Genomic DNA, 6,882 nt, shown 5'->3' on the forward strand with positions numbered 1-6,882 from the left:
CCACCAGTGAAGTGTTCTTGTCAAAAATCAAACCAAATCAGATTAAACCTCTAGATCTAATGCTCAGCTAACAGGAAGTACAGGGAACAGAGAGGATCTTGTTCAACATCACCACAAGGAAGTAATTAGCAAAACTCAGAAATGGCAGAGGAAGTTTACCCTGACTGGATATTTGATGATACAAAGGAATGTTTGTCAAAAATTGAGGAGTATTATGGTTATGTTTTGTTTTGTTTTTGAGAGTACACCTCTTAATTTTGCTAGAGGTGCCGAATCCAAATGTGTGCTTATATGTTTTTTTTAAGAGTCCATATGTTTTAGAGATACATGCTGAAATATTTATAGAAATGATGTGACATCTGAGATTTACTTCAAATGTCTTAAAATAATCTAGTGGGAGTAGGGGGGGTTCAAGGTGAGAGGGAATGACAGGATATGAAGACTTACAGTCATTTATTCACTTTCAGTGAAGGCTCTGTTTATTTTGAGAAGGTATAAACCTGGTGTACTTAGGACCAAGAAATGTAATTGTCAGACTTTGCCTGCTTGTTCTAAATGACAGAAAAACACAAAATCAAACCTCTCAACAGCAGTAAGCCAGTTCTCCACTGTGACTTCATTATTTCAAACCTCCAAGAAAACAAATGCAGCACATACACACACCAGCACAGACAGACAGTATTCAGCTTTTCTTAAAAATATGGGCAATGAAGACACCCTCTAAGCTCCAGATTGTTTGCAAAAGATCTATGAGAATGGCCTGCAATTAGGTATCTACTAGTAAATGCATCTGATATATCTAGGTATTTTCCTGAATATACCTCAGCGTCTCCTAGACTTCTACTTGAGTCACTTGGAAACTAGCTCAAGAAACAAATTTGGTTCTCACTTTTATCAGGATGAAACCGTAACAAAGAGGTGGGGAAAATTGGATGGGAATTGCCCAGCAAAGACAATAAGAAACTGAAGGAAATCATATGGGTGTCCCCTGCTTTTCAAAAGTTCGTGTTATACCACTTTGCTTTTTACAAAAGACCTATATTAGTACCAGTTTTTGCTAACAGGAAGAAATCTGAAGAGGATTTTCACTTTTACAAGAAAAGGCAAAAATAGGGTTCAGCATTTGTTTTCAGCGAGCTGTTACAGAGGCGGCACTCACTCGGGGCAGGAGAGTGGCACCCGCAAGCTCCGTCCCAGGAAACCACATTCAGCATCTCTGCGTAGCTCTGAACTGTCTGTGAGCATCTCTGCTTGAGTCTCTAAACCTACTGGTCATCAGAATCACCTGAAGATTTTTTAAATAAATATTTTCATCTCCCCCATCCCTACTGAATCATATTCTTAGCCAGGGTAGGAGAAAGCAGGGGCTAGGATAGAAATGCAATCCCAATGGTCAGTCAGGTTTGTGCCTTACTGTTGAGAGCACGAAGGTACCTCCCAGTGCCTTCTAAGTTATACCACTCACCTGCTTGGAGCTATAAAGAAAAGGGCAGAAAAGGCTCTCCAGGTGCCAGCCTGCCTCCCACCTCCTTGGCAAAATGCATCACTTCTCTGTTCTCAGAGCCCTGTAATCTGGGCCATCCAAGTCAGATACTCACACTTCCACACAGTAGGTGATTCCTCCTGTAGAGAAAAAAGATGAAAATATACTTACTAGAACCCTAGAATCAAGTTTTACAAATAGCTAATTTCATTTACTAATGGCAATGTCCTTGTAAGTTTGCATCAGGTTTCCCTGTGGTTAGTAGCAGAGGGTGAGACACAGACAGGGAGACAGGATAGATTATTGACGTAGTCATTTGTGCCCTGTTCTTATGTCTATTGGGGACTTATTTGGCAGAAGGAAAGGGTGATTTTCTCCTTTTTTCCTCTCTAGAAGGAAACTTGGCTTATTCTAAGATGCAGGATGCTCTTATGCTCGGGTGTAAGAGGTTTAAGAACTTCTTTGTGTTTTAAAAGCTATTCTGCAAAAGCCTCGACCAGGACTTTGAGAGTTCTTGGCTCTTCCAGAAAAGATGCTGGAATTATCCCCAAAAGGGTGGAGATGGAAGACAATGTTTCACAGGGAAGACAAATATGTCTCTACCCTGGGATGATATGTTCCCCAGAGGCTGGAGGGAGGCGTGGACATTTCCTGCACCCAAGTGTATAGAGCAACTCAGTGTTTCCATTGCACCGCAGCTACGAAAGGGCAAAGAAGGTGCCACTGTCAAGCTAAGTTACACAGTTGTCCCATCTTACAATCTGACTCATGGGGAACCGCAGAAATAGAAGGAACTACCTACCACTCACTTCACAGCTACCGTGTACAGGAATGTTTATCCCTGAGTCCTGAGAGCCTCCACAGGGTGTCAGGCAGATGGCAGCCTGCCCGGGCAGGTTTTTCCTCTTCCCCATCCCCCACAGCTGGACCCGGATCACAAAAAGCTGTACTTGTGTACAGAGCCCTTGGGCATCACACTCTTAGCTATCTGCTCACAGATTCATGGCCTGCAAAGCTACTGGTTCTTTATCAAAACAAAAAACTAAAAGAAATCAGATATGAAAGAGCACAAACTGTATGTTCTGTTTATATGAAGTCCAAAACAGACTAAACTCACCTATGATGATAGAGGTTAGTGTAGCAGTTACCTTAGGCCAAGTATTGACCTGGGCAGAGGTATATGATGGCGGGCAGGGGGCCAAAAGGGACCCTTCTAGGGGCTAGAAACTTTCTATATCTTGACCTGGATGGCGATTACACAAGTGTAAACATATGTGAAAAATTCATTGAGCTGTACACTTAAGATATGTGTATTTTTCTGTTATGCAAATTTTACCTCCATAAAATAAATGCATAATAAAGCAAACAAGCCAACACAGATACTAAACCAAAACCTACGATGATTGCTAGCTCCAGCTTGCCTATTACTGGGGCAACTTAGTCCCCTTTTGCTGACTCAATCTCTTCCCAATTCCTAAAATTAATCTGTCTCCTTACCTCAAAACTGCACAGAAAATTTTAAAAGCCAGAGAAGAGCAGTCAGTTGCATAGCCCTTACCCACAGGTTAATCTGTAGCATTGCATGTGTGCAGAGATAACAGAGCCACGGCCCAGGTTCAAATCCCCGCTCTGCCACTTAATGATCACAGCCTTAAGCAGCTTACTTAAATTTTCTCTTCCTCAGTTTCCTGATCTGTGTAATAGACTTAATAATCAGGATTAAACAAGATTAATCCATGTAAATGCACTCAATAAATATCCAATGTTATGGTATGTCAAGCCTATGGCAAGCATTTTACCAGTATTATCTTGTTTAATCCTTGCAGTAACCCTATCTGATAGATGGTGTTATCCCCATGTGACAAGTGAAGAAACTGAAGCTCAAAGTTACATAGTTGGCAAGGGGCAAAAATAAAGGTTTGAACTCAGTTTTGTTTTTTCTTTTCCTGTTCAGGGCTTCCCTGATGTCCACTGGATCCTCCCAATCAGGTGTTCCATCAGCTTCCTCCCGGATGGCCCTAGAGTTAACCCACCATTAACTTGCATTTCTCCCACTGCCTGCTCTGAGACTGGCCCACATGGCCCACACTTCAGGGAACTTTTGAATTCTGTCTGAGTCCCAGGTACAGAACACACAGTCTAAATAATAGAACCATGTCCCCTTCCACCCAGATTTTCTTATACTGACAGGAGGAAAGTGTTGTTCTTAAAGAAGAAATCCACACAGCACTAGTAAACTGGAAAGGACACTACAGTCAGAAAATTTTGAAATATCTGGAAGATAGAGTTAAATGAAACCAACATTGACAAGAGTAAAGAAAAATCACATCCCAAAACTGGCTACAGAAAATGAACCAAATAAATGATTAAAATAATCTATAATAATAAAAGGGTAATATGCTAATTAGACCGGACATCCTTCCTGACAAAGCCAGGGCCAGAGGGAAGCCAGCCCAGGTCCCGGGTGCCTGCAGGCAGCCCAAGGAGGAAAGCCCAGGTTCCAGGAAACCAGTGCCAACAGCCGGGGGAAGGAAGGCATACTCTTGCACGAATTTTTTGTGCATTGGGGCCTCTAGTGAGAACCTAAGAGCAAATCCAGAGAGATTCCAAATTCAGATAGACATTTGCAGCAATACAGAAGAAGCCTCTGAATCAACCATCCGGGTAATTTATTAAAGAACTGTATGCAGAACATGGGGCCCATTAAGCTTCTCCTGCCCCTAAACTGGCAGAATGAAAACATCAGTAGCGTTTGGCATGGGGAGGGGAGAGGGTTGGAGATGGGGGTGGGAGTGCACAGGAGGAATTGTTAGGAAATGAGAAGGTAGCTCTGAAAGAAGAAAATGTACAGTCGGCCACCAGAGTGAAACCTTCCTTGCTTTAACACCATGGCAGGAAAATACTGTAAATGTGTGGTGTACTGGTTTTCAGTTGCTGCCATAACAAATTTCTACAAACTTAGTGGCTTTAAACAACACAACTCTGACGCTTCTTGCATAGTCACGTCTCTCCCTCATCACAGCTGAGAAAACTTCTCTATTTTTAAGGAATCCTGTAGTGGGGCCCACTGGATAATCCAGGATACTCACCCTTTCTCAAACTGTTTAACTTAATGACATTTGCGAAGTCCCTTTGCCATGTGAGGAAACATGTTTACATGTTCCAGGGATTAGGCCATGGGTATCCTTGGGGCTATTTTTTCTGCCTACCGCATGTGGGTGCCTGGCAGATAACCCTGATTCCTGATTTGGCAATTGGAGTGCTTGCTGGCTGTCCCACCCAGGACCTGAATGTGGAGTGACACCCATAAAGACCAACCAATAACCTAACCAAACTATTTTTGAAGAGTTTTCTTGGCAGTGGCCCCTTGGTTCCTGCTGATTTTCCAAGCCTGGTTTTCAGCTTTCTGATCAATTCTGTGAGCTACCCAATAGCCTGCGATAAACTATTTTTCTGCATTAATTAGCCAGACCCAGTTTCTGTCACTTATAATCAAGAATTCCGACTGATATAGTGTCCTACCTACCTGTGTACTCATCTTTAAGTAAATGCTTCCTGGGAATATTCCCCACCCACGTACAGAGAACTTAGAACCTGTATTTAGAGGAGAGGTCTGTCAGATAGCACACCCACACAAAAGCAGATAAAACCCATGCTACTGACCTACAATAATCAACCTAGTTCTTCACTTATACAAGTAAAAAATAACTTGGATCACTAGACATAAAAGCAAACAAAACAAAAAAAAAACCAGCATGAGAATCAAATAAACAAAAAGGAACAAATAGACTTTACCTGGAAGAATAAAAGATCAGAATAAAATGTTGATCTTAGACAAAAAAAGAGTCAATTTAGTATATTTGTGGATGATTAAGAATATTTTGCCTACATAAAACAAGAACATTTAGAGAGTAAGAGTTATCCTATATAATAAAAGGCTAATGTGTAAATTGTCCCCTCGACCAGGAGTCCAACCGGGAGTTCAACCAGGGGGTGGGGCCAGCCCACTAACCTCCCCCAGCTGGCCTGGCCTGATGGGCCCCGATCGGGGCTGGCTGGCCAGATCCCACCCGTGCATAAATTTGTGCACCAAGCCTCTAGTTGGAAAATAAAAATCCAGTAAGAAGACTTTATTCATACTGCATCTCAGCATTTAAAATAATACTAGGAACTAACTAAACATTTGTTGAATGAATGAATGAGCAATGGAACCTGTACAACTGAAAGTCAAATTAGTAATCTGAAAATAAAGAGAAATCTCCCAAAATTTGAAATAAAAAGGACAAAGTAAATGTAAAATACCAGAAAGAACTTAAATATGAAAAACTAACCAAGATGATCTGAAATCCATATAATAGAAGCTCCAACAAGAAAGTAAGAAAATAATAAAAGAAGAAATCATCAAGGAAAATAATGAAAAAAATTTCCCTGAGATGAAGAAACCACAACTTATAGATTGAAAGGGCCCACTGAAAAATCCTGATGAATCTTAAGAAACCTACAGATACAGAACATGATTCTGAAAAATTCCACATGAATTAAATCTACAAAGGAACAAGAAGCAGATTAGCATCAGACTTCTCATCAGCAACGCTGGGTGCCAGACACCAGAGCAATATCTTCAAAATTCTGAAGGGAAATGATTTTAAACCTAGAACTCTATATACTAAGGCAAACTTATGTTAAAGTGTGAGAGCAAATTGGAAATATTTTTTAACACACAGTGCCTCAGAAGTTTTGCCACAAACATACTATCTCTAAAATAATTACCTTCTCCTTCTTTCATCCTGTCCGCCATCTCCCTTCCCCTCTGACAGCTGTCAGTTTGTTCCATGTAAACATGCCTCTCTTTCTATATTGTTCGTTAGTTTATTTTGTTCATTAGATTCCACATATAAATGAGATCCTATGGTATTTGTCTTTCTCTGACTAGCTTATTTTACCTAGCGTAATAATCTTTAGGTCCATCTATGCTGTTGCAAAAGATAAGATTTCCTTCTTTTTTTACAGCTGCATAGTATTCCACTATGTAAATGTACCACAGCTTTTTAAAAATACATTTTTATTGATTTCAGAGAGGAAGAGATAGAAACATCAATGATGAGAGATGCACACCCGCTACTGGGCATCAAGCCCACAGCCCAGGCATGTGCCCTTGACCAGAATTGAACCCAGGACCCTTTAGTCCATAGGCAGACACTCTATCCACTCAGCCAAACCAGCTAGGGCTGTACCATAACTTTTCATCCACTCATCCACTGATGGGCATTTGGACTGTTTCCAGATCTTGGCTATTTTATATAATGCTGCAGTTAACGTAGGGGTGCATATATTCTTTTGAATTTGTGTTTCGGGTTTCTTGGGATATATTCCCCCAAAGTGGGATCACTGGGTCAAAA

General features: G+C 41.0%; 1 long non-coding RNA gene across 1 annotated transcript in view; it reads right to left on the reverse strand.

Moving 5' to 3' along the window:
- Positions 1 to 1,474: 1,474 nt before the first annotated feature.
- LOC111823416 overlaps positions 1,475 to 6,882 on the reverse strand; it is a 46,059-nt gene continuing 40,651 nt past the window's right edge. Inside the window, exon 3 of the long non-coding RNA XR_002826425.1 lies at positions 1,475 to 1,623. This is a non-coding gene — a long non-coding RNA (uncharacterized LOC111823416). The remainder of the gene's footprint in view (positions 1,624 to 6,882) is intronic.

The sequence above is a fragment of the Myotis lucifugus genome, unplaced genomic scaffold, assembly GCF_000147115.1.
Source record: "Myotis lucifugus unplaced genomic scaffold, Myoluc2.0 scaffold_5, whole genome shotgun sequence".
NCBI classification, from domain to species: Eukaryota; Metazoa; Chordata; class Mammalia; order Chiroptera; family Vespertilionidae; genus Myotis; species Myotis lucifugus.